This window comes from Panthera pardus, unplaced genomic scaffold (assembly GCF_024362965.1).
Source record: "Panthera pardus isolate Hobbes unplaced genomic scaffold, ASM2436296v1 HiC_scaffold_24, whole genome shotgun sequence".
Taxonomy (NCBI): Eukaryota; Metazoa; Chordata; class Mammalia; order Carnivora; family Felidae; genus Panthera; species Panthera pardus.
In genome coordinates, this window is record NW_026526810.1 from 111,933,473 (window position 1) to 111,948,836 (window position 15,364).

The window sequence follows — 15,364 nt, forward strand, 5'->3', positions numbered from 1 at the left end:
TGTGTCTCCAGGTGTGTTTGGAAGCGTCTGAATGTGCCTTTCAGTAGGATTGGGAATTTGTATGCCTGCCTGTGTCTTTGCGTGTGGATAAATATCCAGACCGGCTTCTGTGTATGACTGTGCATCTCTGTGCATTTGTGTGGGCCCTGCCATGGTCCTTGAGCGTTCATCACCCCACCACTCTCCATGCACAGCTCCCTGGCTGCAAGAACCCGACGGGATTCAGGGACTGGCCTGGGCCTGGGGCTGGTGGGCACTGTGGGAGGGAAGAGGCCTGGGGGGCAGCCCCTACTGCTCACATTCCAGCCAGGAGCAGAGAGGCCAGGGCAGCCCCAGCTCTCACCCCAGTGACCTCTGTGTCCATTGCCTGCCTGCCCACCCACGCGGGGCTGCCGGAGATATTGCCTCCCTGCCTGGCCAAGCCCGGAGGTCCAAGAGCCAGGGGCCAGTCATCCACCAGCTAAGCGGGGGCTGCAAGGAACTTTCTGACGAGCTCCAGCATGTTAGGTAGGACTCATGGAGCTGACAGATTCCTTCCTGGGCCCAGGGTCATGGTGGAGGGTGTCTGGGCATTGCTATGCATGTGTATGGGGGTGAGCAGATCCTTGCATGCCTGGATCATATATGTTTGTCCATAATGTCTGTGTGGGCATAGCACATGTGTTTATGTGTGTTTCTTATTTTGGATTTGGATTTGTGTACGTGGGCACAAGCATGTGCTGTGCACGAGTGTGTTTATTTAAATATCTGTATTGTATATGGCTGTCTATAACTGAATGTTTTCAACACTTATGCATTGGGCATATTTGCCTGTAAATGTGTGTATAGGGATGCATATGTTATTTATGTGCATGTGTTTGTATTCATTCTTTAATTTGACCCATATTGCTTCAGTCCTACTATACTTTAGTCACTGGCCCAGGTGCTGGGGGTGTGGCGCAGGGGTTCCCTCAAGGCTTCGGTTCATGAGGGACAGGTACAGACAGCTGGGGATGCTGTACCCTCCTTCTACACTCTTGAGCGAACGGAATGCCTGGACCATGTCTGTGGTTCCCACAAGTGTGCCTGTGTTTTGTTTTTTGTTTTTTGTTTTTGTCACTAAACTGGGGACTGCACCCTTCTAAACCTGGCTTCTTGGGTTGTGAGATGAATTAGCTACGGTAGGCTGGGGGCCGAAAGCAGCAAGACCCAACATTTTCATGGGTTAGACAGGAGCTCACTCTTGCTCACATCCAGTCCAGGCGGGCGTGCTGGTGGCTCTGCTCCCCTGGATCATGGCCCCAGTCCTTACCAGCCGCATAACCTAAAGTGACTTCTGGTACTTCTCAGAGCCCCCTCCCGCCCCCCCCCCCACTGCCTCCTCCGTCCCAAGTGGGAATAATGCTCCTGTCGCAAGTCAGGACTAACAGCCTGACTTCTGATTCAACTTTGGATTCTTATTAGAGATACAAAAACACTCCTGTTACAGGGCAGGGTCTTTGCCATCACGGACATGAGACAGATAGAAAATAAAGAATTTTCTGCTTCTGCCAATTGCAGAGGAGCAGGACGATGGAGGGACTGGCTTGTCCGAGTGAATGCGTGCACACTCCTTCCTCCGCCTCCCGTGCCCTGTATTCTCCCCATCACCATCCAGGCGATCGGGCCCCAGCTGTCATCAAGGCCTTTTGAGTAGATCCACCGGCAGAACCAATGCTCGAAACTCCACAGGGAACTGGTTATCACCGCAATCACGCGTCGTTGCCGGGAAAGAAATGGTGTTCAGTGAGCACTTACTATGGGCCAAGCGCTGTGCCTGGCGCTTGAGCCACTTCAGCTCGGCTGAATGCCACCATAACACTGGGAGCTCGTTTTCGTGATTCCCATTTAGAATATGGGAAGATGGAGAGGCGAGAGCCGAAGTGATTTCCCCATAGTCATTTAGCTACTAAGAGAGCAGCAAGGTGAGGGTCAGCCTAAGTCTTTCTCCAAGTTCTGTCCAGCGGGCATAAGCTTTCTGTGCCAACCAGATTACCTACCTAGAAGGTAGGGCCCGTGTCTTGAACGTTTTTCGGAGGCTTCCCCTTGCTGGAGCAGAGTGGGTGCTTGACAGACTCTGCAAGGTTGACGATGTGTGGCAGGGAGCAGCCCTCACCCAGGCCTGGAGCCGACCCTGTCGCAGGGAGTCGGACAAATATAGGTAAACACAGGGTCTGGGCCATGACAATAGTCACCCTGAGAAGCTGTGGGTTCTAGTCCTGCACACCAGGCTGCCAGGCAGGCCCCTTCCTCCCAAGGCCGTCCCAGCACACCGGGCTTCCCACACCTTGCATTAGTCATGGTTTTAGCCTGAAAACACCTGCCTCGACCCATCCCAATTTCCTGCCTTTCAGCTTCCTGACTCATTTTCCCATTTTGGCCTAGCCTTTTCATTGTGTTGATCCTCTGAACTATTTCCCAACTGTGACTTTTCCTACTCCCTTGATGACAATTCAGCATCTGTCTCAGGTGGCACGAGGTAAGCACACTCCCTGTGACCTTGTCCCTGAGCCCCAGACCTGGCTGTGGCATAGGTGGGTGAGAAGTAGCATCTCCAAGGACTAGAATCTCTCCTTTCCTGGCTGGCAGGGACAGCAGCAGCCGACAGCTTGGGCCGAGGGCCTTTCTACTTTATAGGCCGGACAAGCTGTAGCCACCAACTAGCCAAGGTCACCAGCAGGAAGCTGCTTGGTCAGTTTCATCTGCCTTCTCCTCCTACCCCCTGGGCTAGGGTCTCCTGTGGGCCCACCTCAGCCTTAACACTGAGCCCCTTTCCTTCTCTCCATGCACTTTTTCTTCTTAAGTTTATTTATTTATTTTAAGAGAGAGAGAGAGTGGGAGGGAGGGGTAGAAAGAGAGGGAGAGAGAATCCCAAGCAGGCTCTGCATCAGCAGCACGGAGCCCCGCGTGGGGCTTGAACTCACGCACCATGAGATCGTGACCCGAGCCGAAGCCAAGAGTCAGATGCTTAACTGACTAAGCCACCCAGGCACCCCATCTCCATGAACTTCTTCAGGCAGGCTTGATAGCCTTGCCGGCCACTGGGTGAGGCCCTCCTCATCCAGGTCCCCCCAGCACCTTGAATTGCCTCTCCATCACAGCACCCGGCTCATAGTCTCATCACTGCCCAGCTGCTTGTCCGTCTTCCCTCAGACTGTAGGTCTGAGAAGGCAGACACCTGTTCACCCTTGGATTGCCAGCACCTTGTCCAGTGCCTGGCACACGTAATGTTTGTTGAGTTGGATCAATCCTCCAAGCACTCTCTCCTCTCCCTACAGGGAAGACGTCCCAAGTCTGCCCATTCCTTACCCAATTGTCCTTCAGTCTTCAGAGGCAGCCCTCCGAGACCCCATGCTCCATACAACTTGGGTGGGCCTCTCTGTAGGGGTTAAGTGTGGGAGGACAACCTCCCATTACTATGTAATCACGCCCTGGGTTGGTCACCACAGCCCCGCCAGCCCCCGGGGGACAAGGCTCATGCTTCTGGCCAGAGACCAGAACCCAGTGGGGGGCCTGGGGTGGGGTCAAGTTGGAAAGGAGACCAAAGCAGAGCCCACGGGTGATCCAGCGGTTCCCAGGGGTGGGAAACAAGATGGCACCCGCCACGAGGGCTGCGAACAAGGGAAGCCAGGCAAGGTGCCCGCCGCCTCGTCCCAGGCCTTTGGGGCGACGCGTCGTCACCAAAGGATCGGAAACCTGTACTTTGGGCACTTGGCAGCCAGGGCTGGGTTTTTCGTGTTTTCTGTAATTATTTCCCTTTTGTTCTCCCTTAGTATTTAGTAAAGCCCTTTGTGAAAATGCCAGCTGGTCTCAGCTGCGCTAAGAGGATGACAAAGGGGTCCTCTGTGCGTGCTCGGCCTTCGCCTTTAACGGAGGGACCTAGCTTAGCGGTGACAGCAGAGTCAAGGACCACCAAGGGCAAAGGGAGGCTCTGGGGCCACAGCCAGCACCTCGTGTTCAGCAGCCTCTCTGACGCTGAGTCCCAGATTGAGCTTTATTGAAACCAGAGGGGCTGGAGGGCTGGCCAGTCACGGCTGCTTTGAGGGAGGGCATTTGTTCAGATCCCGGTGGTGTCCAAAGCTCTTGAGAAATCCAGAGGCCAGGCACCTGCTGTGCTGCGGCTACCCAACGAGGGGGGCAGCCCCTCCCCAACTGGAGCCACTGGGCAGGCTGATGTCGAGGAATCGGGCTCACGAGCGGCTGCCAGAGCTGCCTCCCTCGCCTGCCCTCCCAGCTCAGGAGCCTTGCTAAGCCTTGGTCCCCTGCCTGCACACTGTCCACCAGGGTAGATGTCCAGCAGTCCCTCCCCAACTGCGGGGACCCTCCACGTCCTCCTCTCCTGTGACTACGCCCTGCTTCTCCTCCTGCCCCTCTTCTTCCCCCCACCATGCGTCTCTCAGTTGCCCTGGTGAGAGGAGCCTGGGAGACCTTCCTCCTCAGGAACAATCGCCTCTTTCTCTCTGTTGTGTAAGTGATACGGGAGGAGAGGAAGCTATTTGTAACTAATCGGCTGTGATGTGGAACAGGAGCTCAGGGAGCCGACAGCTCGGGGCTGTCCCGCCTCTGCGACAGCTGGGTGGTTGGCGATGGCGATGGCGGGTCACCCTTCTCCTCCCCCACCCCAACGGAGAGGCCTGCGGGACGATGGCGGGCGGGGGGGGGTGGGGGTACCTCCTGTGCACCGGGCTCTGTGCCTGACATGCTGAATATAAGGGAATCTCACAGGCACCTTTGAGGGAAGTATTGCGGCTCTCACGTTTCAGGCGAGGACGTGAACTTTGAGAGAGTGAATTCTTTCAGCAGGCAAGCCCCAGAAGGGAGAGGGATGGACGAGGATCAGCTGAGGCTGTCCAAGAAGGCGGTGTTGTGCGGGGGACAGAGTCTGCTTCTCCCTCACTACGTGACCTTAGGCTAGTCTTTTCAGCTTGCTAACTCCAACTCAAAGGCTGATTGTGTGGTTTAAATGAGAAAGTGGAAGTCCGTCACGTAGCACAGGGCCTGGGACACCGTATGTGCTCAACAAATTCAGCTCTGATCATTTCCTGCAGAAAGGGGAAAGAGGGAAGCCAGATCACCCCCCACCAAGTTGCAAGCTGACCTCACCATGATCACCAGGATACGGTCACCATAGATAGCAGGAAAACCTCCCAGAGGAGGCTTTTAGATTATTCTTCTAGATTGAGATAAGTCTTCTAGATTATTCTTCTGCCCTCCAAGGGATGGAGCTAACCTCAGGGTCCTCCTTCTCCATTGAGTGGGAATCCTGGGAGAGGATGGGAGAGAAGAGGGCATCCACCACCATCGGGCCCCTTCTCTGTGTCACTTAATATTAGGAGGCGGAGGTGAGTCTCGTTCATAGACAATCACAGATAATTATGAATGAGCATCTGAAAAACCAGAATCAAGGTGCAAAGTGCTCTGGGAACATAAAGGGTGGGGAAGACGATGCTGGCGTGTGTGGTGTGTGTGTGGGCTGGCGGTGGAGAATCGAGATAAATATTGGATCTCCCTGGCCTGAGAATCCTGGCCATCCTTTCCCCCAGGGAACTGGGGGATTCACCCCGGAAACTGGAAGGTTCTGTGAAAGGGGAAGGGATATGGAGCCTAGAACCAGGGCCCTGGGGCTTCTTGGGGAAGAAGGTCTTCATGCCCCAGGCGTGTCTTCAAGGTGGCAGTGCGACGACAACGTTCTGTAGGCACTCCCCCAAAGGAAAAAAAAAAAAAAAAAAAGCCTGCCTTCCAGGTAGTCACTGAGGGACTTCCCCGGGCACCTGTGTCTGGGGAGGTTGAGGAAAACAGCAACCCAAAGACCCGTCCCCAGCTCCTCAACCTCATGACACCGTGTCCAGAGGCTGCCAAGTCTAGGGAGAGAGCCGTTCTGGTCTGAAGGCTGTCACTCAACATCCCAGAACTGGCAGGGAGACGAGAGGCCTGGAGTCTCTGCTCGGTGCTCACACTGATGCGGAGGACCCCGGGGTGGAGGAGCGGTTCTGTTTCTGTCAGGAATCACGCCGTCTCTGTTGTGGGTCAAAAGGCCAGGGGAGGGGCGCCTGGGTGGCTCAGTCGGTTAAGCATCCGACTTCAGCTCAGGTCGTGATCTCGCGGTCCGTGAGTTCAAGCCCCGCATCACGCTCTGTGCTGACAGCTCAGAGCCTGGAGCCTGTTTCTGATTCTGTGTCTCCCTCTCTCTCTGACCCTCCCCCGTTCATGCTGTCTCTCCCTGTCTCAAAAATAAAGAAACATTAAAAAAAAAAATTAAAAAAAAAAAAAAAAAGGCCAGGGGAGACAGTACAGACTAAACGTCTCATAATCGGAACAGCGTGGATGTGGGTGAGGATCCCTGTGATGGCTCATATCTGTTCCCTTGTAATGTCATCTCTGGGAGTGTTAGCCACCGGTCAGGTTGTCGTGGGGGCCAGCCGGTGAAGCAGCAGGACTCAAGCTAACGACGGGGGAGAGAAGGAGCTGCGTCTTCTTTGGGTTCTTTGCGCATTCAGCCCTACTCAGTGCCAGTCCCTGGGCTCAGTGGTGGGGCCACCAAGGTGGTGGCCCTTGAGGGGCTTCTAATCCAGCAGGAAGGGTTTAATGTTGTCTTAAACCATACCAAGTCTGTGCAAACAAAACCCTACAAAGTGTCTGCCATGACTCACGGTCATAGGCAGGTGAGCAGCTCTAAATCTTAGATGGCCTATCCTCTCGAGGACTTTCAGACTTCTGAAAGAGAATGTCCCAGAAAATTCCCAGGAGGTCCACAGAGGGGCAAGAAAGGCTTTGCATAGAGAAGGTAATGCTTATTCAGCGTCTTACAGGATAGATGGAAATTTATCAGGAATCGAAAGGCCAAAGGAGCATTGCAGTCAAGGGGAGGTATGGATTATTTGCTGAGGTATGAACTATTTGAGGGCCATCGAGGAATCTGGGGGGGGGATGCTGGACTGTGTGCAAGGGAGGGGAGGGACTGTGTCTGGAGATCAGCAAGATCTGGAAGGGAAGACTGAGATCAGATTGTGAAGTGTTTTGAAGGCAGAGTTCGTAGTTTATTCCAAGGGCTCCAGGGAGCCATTGAAGGTTCTTGAGCAGGAGAGTGAAATGGCCAGATGTGTGTTTTATAGAAAAACTCTGGGCAGGTGGTGGGTTTGGCCTGGAGGCAGGAAGACTAGGTCTGTGGTCATCACAGAACGGAAAGTAGCCTGAACTGGGTTGTGGCTATGGGAGAAGATGGGACAGGACAGTGCTACCCAGATAAAAGTTCACTTCCAAGCTTTCTTTACAGCAGGCTATGGCCTGATGACTTAGTTCTAGCCAATCTCTGCCCCTCAGGGCATCTTAGGGTTCTGGGAATAAGTGGAAGCATTGGGTTTGACCTCTGGGAAGTCTCTTTAAAGAGAGAAGCATTTCTATCTGCCAAGTTTTTGCCTGGGACTCAACTATGATGGTAGGAGCATGTGCAGTCATCTTGGACCAGGAAGATGAGTTAGAAGGACACTGGATCCCTAAAAATTTTCAGGGTCACTATACCAGCCCCGGCTTGCTTATATTCAGAATTATTTTATGAAAGAGGTGAATAAACTTCTGTCTCACTCAAGTCACAGTTATTTTTGGAGTTTTCTGTTAACATATGTGCTGCTCCACAGTTTGCCTTATAAAGGTGGGAAAAAAATGAGTTCTACAGTTCTACATGAGTTTTATAGAAAAAAGGCTGCATTCTTCCATGGCTTATCCTGGGGAGTGAGTCATATCACTGTTTCCTGGGGAGAACTGGGGCTCTCCTATTCCCCTGCAGTTTGAAGCAGGAATGGGGAGGCCACTGTTAAGGATACAGATGTGGCCCAGCTGAGCTGGACCCGCCTCACCAGCCACATCCCTCCCTTCCCAGCGCTCATCTTCCCCCAGAGAGCACAGGAAGGAAACTGTTGGGGGCGAGGGGTGCAGAGGGGAGCCAGATTAGTTCCTCTTATGGTTGGATTCCCAGGAGTGGAGGAGACAGAAAGTCTAGCAGAGCCTTCAACAGACAGACAGTGGACCTCCAGCTGGCCCTTTGGGCCCCAGGCTCTTCTGTGAGTCAAAGAACATTTGGCTGCTTCTCCAAAGATCCTCCTCTGCCCCCAGCTCCCCTCGTCTTGGAGAAGAACAGGGGCTTTGAGTCTATAGCCCTGGAGGCCCTAAGGGCCAGCACTGCCTCCTGCCTTGGGTAAAATGTAAGGGGCAGGAGCAGAGGGGCAGTTGGGCTAGAGGCAGACATCTACAACTGCACTCTCCACCTTGCCAGCTCTAGCTTTAGGTCAGGAAACCTTCAGGGAGTCCACTTCTCCTCAAGTGCTAATCAAATGCTCCAAGATGACCTCACATACCTTGAATCACTTGCTTATCTCTCTGCCGGGAACCTGCAGGAGCGCCTGAGAACCTACACTTACTGAGCAGTTACTATGTGGCAATCTCACATGCACACGTCTGTCCTCATTCCATCCTCACAACAGCCCTGAGTTAGCACCGGCCCCTTTTTAGTGGAGGAGAATGATAAGCCACAAACAGATTAACTTATCTCAGGTTACCCAGCTAGCGAGTGGCTGGGCTGGAACTTGAACACTAGTTACGTGACTCCAAAGACCAGGCTTTCTGTGCTAGACGTTGCTGGGGAGTCTCGGGGGCAGGCTAGGGGGCGTGGTGCTATGCCTGAAGTCACAGGGGGTGGTTTCCAGGTCCTCCCAAACCTAGATCAGTTTGTGAAGGAGGAGCATGGTCCTGGGCATCCCGCCTCCCAGCTCCCCTGCGTCCCACCCCGTCTCACCGCCCCTTCTTTTCGTCCTACCTTGTCTTCACTTCTCAGTGTCTGCACTCAGTTTTCAGGGACACTGGATTTGTACTTCGACCAGTAATAAAATTCAGGATCCCTTATAGAGATTTGGTGATTCCAACCCCCTTTCATATACTTAGTGGGCTGAAAACACCCCTGTGAGGCATCCAGTGAGGAGATGGAACTGAGCTGTCTGGGGCCACGCAGCTGGAAAGGGACCTGGACCAAACTCGGTTTCTCAGCCCTGACCTCTGACCTCAGGCCTTTCAGCACTTTTTGAATGCCACCTACCCTGTTCCAGGCCCCCTGCTGGGTACCGGGGCCTGAGGCACACGCTTGGCCCCTGACACACTCAAAACCAGCAAGATTAGGAAGAAAAGCTAAGGCGTCGCCCCTGAGACCCAGAGCTGATGTAAGTTGCAGCTGGGGGTCGGGGTTGGGGGGTTCCTCAGAAGAGTCCATCTGAGGGACCCCTCCCCGCCTCTCTCCAGGGGGAAGACGGCACATTCCTGATGCTCGCCATATCCAAATATCACCTACACTGTTGTTTATTTGTTTGTGTATACTGATTCATCTTAAAAAGGAACTAACTTTAAAGGAAACGTCATAGCCCTACCTTAGGAAGGTAACTGTAAAAATCAATTAAACTCTAGGTGGTTGTTGCCGGTGAGGATTCTGAGCCTGGGGCCTGCTCTCTTTTTGTTTATGAGGTATGAGAGACACATTAGCCCCTAACTGAGGCTTTCTCCTTGACTCATCAGGAGGATGGAAAGAGGATTGGAAGGCAGATAGTTTTCTCACTCCATGATTTCAATGTTATTAAAGACTAGCCGAAATGATCACAAACATGCCCCAAATTGGGGCACCTGGGTGGCTCAGTCGGTTAGGTGTCCAACTCTTGATGTCGGCTCAGGTCATGATCTCACAGTTCGTGGGTTCGAGCCCCGTGTCGGGCTCTGCGCTGGCAGCATGGAGCCTGCTTGGGATTCTCTCTCTCCTTCTCTCTCTGCCCCTCCCCTGCACGCGCACTCTCTCTCTCTCAAAATAAATACATACGTGAAAAGTTAAAAAAAAAACAAAAAACATGCCCAAGTCATCTCATATGCTGTTCATACTTTAAGAACTAGTGGCATAGAAAAACGAAACTTCTAGTGCCTGTGGTCGGGGCAGGTATGATGTCTGGGGGGGTGGACCCCACGGGGCAATACGGAAGGGTTGTGTCATCTTCTCTCTAAAAGAGGACAAAGGATAGGTGGGCTTCTCAGCTTTGGTATATCCTTTTACAACGTGAAAAGAGAATTTTTTTTTTTTTTAAGTCTTTGAAGCTTGCTGTCTTGGGAGGCCCACAAGACCCCAGGTAACTTTCCTCTCTGTTATGGTTGAGAAAGCTCAGTAGACTAAGTTGCAGGGCCTACCTAAGCACATCCAGCAGGTTACCGCACAAAATACTGAGCAGACCCGTAACAGTCCTCTCTAGAGCATTCTCCGTCCCTCGATAGGTGAATGCAGCATCCTTTGTGCAGAAAACCTGTTCCCCATCAAAGAAAACCCAGTTCCGTGGAGGTTGGTCCTGGGAGAAGAGCTTCTGAGGAGCCATCTTGGGATTCTGATTTCGGCCCTCGAAACGAGGTTCACCTTCCCTTGGGGTGTCTCACTTCCTGACTCCCACTGCTCCCACCCTGTTGGTTCCAGCGGGTGCTCCGAGGAAGGGAGGACAAAAGGGCCACAAACACCGAGGGAACAGGAATTGGTCAGTGCAAGAGCCTGAGACGTTTGTGTTCCAGTGTCAGGGTCCTGGTGGCCTCGGTTCCAGGCCTGTGCCTGCTTCCACATGTAGGGCTCATCTGCTAGCCTACCACCTGGGGTCCCCCTAACTTTGCCCCCTCTTCCTGGCCGAGTCCAAAGAACTCCCTCTCCCAGGCTGCCTGGCCAGGCCTTTCCGGTTCAGGGCTGGTTCTTGCACCAAGGGAAACACTTCTAACTGGTCTCAGCAATGCTTCCCCTTCCCGCGAGACTCACCTCTCAGGTTCGGGGTGTGGCCTAAGCTGCACAGTCACTTTGTTTTCATTAAATAATATAAATTCATTGTAGAAAGTATGAATTAGCATAAAGATTAAAATAAAAATCACCCAACCTCATCATTCATAAAAACCCCTATTAATATTTTGTTGTATATCCCTCTAGGTTTTTTCAAGGCACACATATTTTAAGTTTATTTATTTTGAGAGAGAGAGAGAGAGAGCATGTGTGTGCACAAGTGGGGGGAAGGGCAGAGAGAGAGGGAGACAGAATCCCAAGCAGGCCCTGCGCTTGTCAGCACAGAGCCTGATGTGGGACTCGAACTCATAAACTGAGATCATGACCTGAGCTGAAGTTGGACACTTAACTGACAGAACCACTCAGGTGCCCCTCATATATCTTTTTTTCTTATAAAAATGGCATCTTATTGTTTGGTAGCATGCTTTTCTCCATTCTATCATATTTTAGTGATGGCTTTTCCTATCAGCAGTGAAAATTCTATGGGTCCAGCAGCATTAGCATCACCTGGGAGCTTGCTAGAAATGGGGGGTTTTAGATCTGATGTTAGACTTGTTGAATCAGAATCTTCATTTTAACAAGATCCCCAGGCAATTCTTATGTCTCTTAAAGTTTGAGAGTGCCGGGGACACCTGGGTGGCTCCGTCAGCTAAGTGTCTGACTCTTGATTTTGGCTCAGGTCATGATCTCACGGTTGTGGGATCCGGCCCCTGTGGGGCTCTGCACTGAGCGTGGAGCCTGCTTGGGATTCCCTTTCTCCCTCCCTCTCTCTCTCTCTCTGTCTTTCCCTCTCTCTCTCTCCCCCTGTGCCCCTTCCCCATGTGTGCTCACACTCTCTCTCTGTCAAAAAAAAAAAAAAAAAATGTGTCAAGTTTGAGAGTGCTGCTACTTGGTGTCATTTTTAATGATCGTATCCCCATGCAACCACGTGGCTAAAATTTTCTTTTCAAATCTACCTATGATCGGGCATTTAGGTTATATGTAATGTTTGCTCTGTTATTAACAATGCTACAGTGAGCATCTTTATACATATCTGTTGGTCAGGTCTCTTAAATTCCTAGGAGTAGAATTTCTAGGTCAAGGACTTTTGATGCTTATTGTCATCAAGTTGTCCTACAGAAGGACTGTTCCAGCTCACACTGTTCCCTGCAATGCCCAAGAGTGAAGAGATCTCTACCCCCTGGCAACTTCCGTATTACCGGTCTTTTACCTCTGCCATCAGTTCTGTGAAAGTAGTATTTCAGGGTTGGCTCCGGATATGTTTCCTTGTTACTAGGCCGTCAATTTGAACATTTTTCCATACGAGTCCTGGCCATTTGCATTTCTGCCGGCTGGACGTCAGCTGGCTGAGAAAGCTCAGGTAGGGGTCGCAGGGCCTGCGCAAGGTCATACAGCGGGTTACTCCCACCAAGATAGGGAGAGACATTGCCACTGAGGGCTGCAGAGAGGGTGGCCTGAGCCCGGTCCTTGTGCAGAGCCCTGCACAGGGTGGACACTCATGTTTGCTGCCTGTTGGAGGGTACAGTGGGCGTGGGCCCAATTCGGACCCAGCCTGGCTCTTCTGCGGGCCCCAGCCTCATGCTGTGTCCGAGCCCCAGAGCAAGTGCCCGGCCAAGCCCCCCCACCAGGCCTAGCGAGGCCTGGATGCTGGCTGCCACCCAGGATGGTGGAGTCAGGTTCCAGCTGGGCATTCCATGGTTCCCCAAGCAGGCAAGCGGGCAGGCTGGCCAGATGTGCTGGGGGTGGGGGGAGCCGGTGGTGAGGACAATTCAGGGAAGTGACCCTGCCCGGTAGCAGAGCTCCTGCCCCAGCAGGCATTGTGAGCCGCCCACTGGCCACTGTTGCTAAAGCTGCTGACGGTGGCTGCAGGAAGCTAGGCTTACTCAGCCCCGGCTGCAGGGCTGCACGTGGCTGTGTTTGCTACCTCCCTCCACCCAGCTTTCCTCCCAGGCACGGCCTGCCCAGCCAGCAGCTGGGGGAAGCGGTGCGTGGGGAGGAAACAGGCGGGACCACCCCCCCACATCCCCTGCAAGGCTGCACCTGTGCTCTGCCGGCCCTGCCACCTGTTGCCTGATTGGGCACGGGGCCTGCCCCAGGGGCCTCGGCGGCACAGCGAGGTGCAGGGCTGGGATCTGGGGTGGACCCCGGCCTGGGGCAGGCGAGCCAGGAGTGGGACCCCCTCGTCGACGATATCTACCGAATGCACCACTCACTCCCCACCGCCGCTGGGGTGTATCTGTATTATTATCTCCCTCTGACAAAAAGGGAAACCAAAGCTCTGAAAATAAGAGTAATAATAGCCTAATCTAGAGTTTGCTTATTAGGTGCCAGGAGCTCTTATTTGTGTCTCACAAGAATAGCAGGTACAGCCGTAGGCCCATTTTCCCTGAGGAAACCCAAACACAGAGACGTGAAGGCACTTGCTTTAGGTCACACAGCATGTAAGAGGCACCCCCACGTCTCTGACTGCAAAATCACACCCTTAACTCGCCCCTGACAGGGCCTACCAGGTGACCCTTCCAGGATCTCGGTCCCTGCAGGAGCACCTGAGCTGTTCCTCGTGTGGCACTGCTCAGAGTCCCCTGGGCCTCTGTCTCATCATCCTCTTCTGTGTCTCCATCCCGCCCCCAGCCCCCAGGTGTCCTTGGGGACTGTTTCTCAGATGCTGTGTCCTCTGACTCTCTCTATCCTGCCCTGACTCTGGGTTTCTCTGTCTCCTCTCTCTGGTCCGCAAAAGGGACAAAGAGGGAATTTGCATGGAACGTGGCAAACAAATCGTGGCACCCAGTTGCCATGGGCAGCAGAAAAGTGTCTTCTGGGTGGGAGCTGAGTGAGTAGAGAATAAAGCAGAAGGGAAGGGAGAAAGGAGCCAGTTTGGGAGGCTGGGGGGCCAGTGGGGCTGGTGTCTGGAGGATGAGAGGGCGAACCAGGGAGGGGGCAGCAGCCGTGGGACCCCCCCCACACCTTTCTTCTTCTGCAGTGGTGATGGTGCCCCCCCCCCCAACCCCGCACTGAGAGCCGCTGCTGCTGTTGGTAGCCTTGGGCTGCTGAGGATGGGAGGGTGGGGGAAGAAGGAGGAAGTTGTTTTCAGAGTGAGGGTCTCTGCGCAAGCCTGTTGACAAGCTTTCAAGTCTGCACGATAGGATTCTGGGTTCTTAACAGATTCACTTCTATCCCGAGTGGGGCCCAAAGCCAGGGCTCCAGGCCTTTGGCAATCAGGGTGGAATCCAACCACTGGCTGTCATGGCAACCTGTACCTCTTCGGAACTGCACAGAAAGGCCTAGAGTCTGCAGTCCAGGCGACCAGTCACTCAGTATGTGGCAATAGGCAAGCCCATGGGTGTGCCGGGGGGAATCCTACAGGGTAGGGCCCAGAAAGGGGTCCGACTTTGGCTCAGCCGCTTCCTTCTAGTCCTGGCCTCTTCCCGGCAGCGTCTCCAGGGTCTGGCCTAAGTTGGGCTTCAGCCAAGCTGGCTGGCCTCCAGGTGGATTTGGGACAGACAGCTGGGATGTGGTGTTTCCCGCTCCGAAGAGATGGAGGTTGGCAATGGGACCGTGGCGGGGCTGGAATCTGGAATGCTGGGTCCTTCAGTGACAAATCTCAGCAGGATGGTGGGGTCGTGGGTGGGTGGAGGCTGGACAGGCAGTCTTTAGTTAGGTTTCCCAGTAAGGGGATGTGACAGGGATTAGAGCCAGGTGGTCTCCATACCTCCACCCCTTCTTTATCTGGGTGCCTCTGAGCCCTGCATGGGTCCCTCTGGAAGGCCAGCCAGCTGACTCTGAAACTTCCTTCTTTCTCCTCACCCTAACGGCCCTCACTTCTTCAGACCAGGTCCCCTGCTTGCCAGGGTCAGGTCAGCCCGTCCCAGGAAGCATCTGGCACTGTTTGCTCGCCTCTTTTTGATCGTCCTGGTGGACCTGGTCATAGCTGCCTGTGCTCCTGATTCTGGCATAGACACTGTGTTCAGCTCCTTGAGACAACCTTTGTTCGGCTCGACAGGGCACACGTGAGTAGTAACTCAGTCCTCCTTCCCCTAGCTGCCAGGTTCAGCTTTGGTCCTTCTTTCTGTCCCTCCTTGTCTAAACAATTCCTATCCATCCTTTGAGGCCCATGTCAGATGTGAAGCTCGTGCTCCTCCCCATCTGTTCCAGGCAGAATCACTGTTTCCTGTGTCTCCTGCTAATGAGGCACAGAGCACTGAGTGAATGACACTTCCCAAAGGAAAGAAAAAAAAAAAAAAAAAAAAAGCTTCTGGTCTTGATGGTGTCCTGCTCAAACATTTTCCATGGCTCCCCACTGTGAAAAGGCCTTTTGCCCTTTTGGGCTTCATCAATCCCCTAGCCTGTGCCAGAGAACCCTCTACTCTAGTCAAGTGGTTCCCTAGCCTTCCCCAAACTTGGTCTGAACCCGCCCCTCTCCACTCCCCCTGCTCAGGCCATCTCCTTTCTTTAGAACACACACCACCACTCACATACTGAAATTCTACCCACCCTTGCGTCTCATGGCCCTGGGAG

At 53.4% G+C, this 15,364-nt stretch overlaps 1 long non-coding RNA gene across 1 annotated transcript; it reads right to left on the minus strand.

The window, feature by feature from the left end:
* Nucleotides 1-1,415: 1,415 nt before the first annotated feature.
* On the minus strand, nucleotides 1,416-12,429 carry LOC128773037 (uncharacterized). Its single transcript, XR_008417261.1, has 3 exons — nucleotides 12,060-12,429; nucleotides 9,928-10,043; nucleotides 1,416-2,152 (listed from the first exon to the last, which is right to left on the minus strand). It is a non-coding gene; the product is annotated as an uncharacterized LOC128773037 (long non-coding RNA).
* Between the last annotated feature and the right edge of the window lie 2,935 nt (nucleotides 12,430-15,364).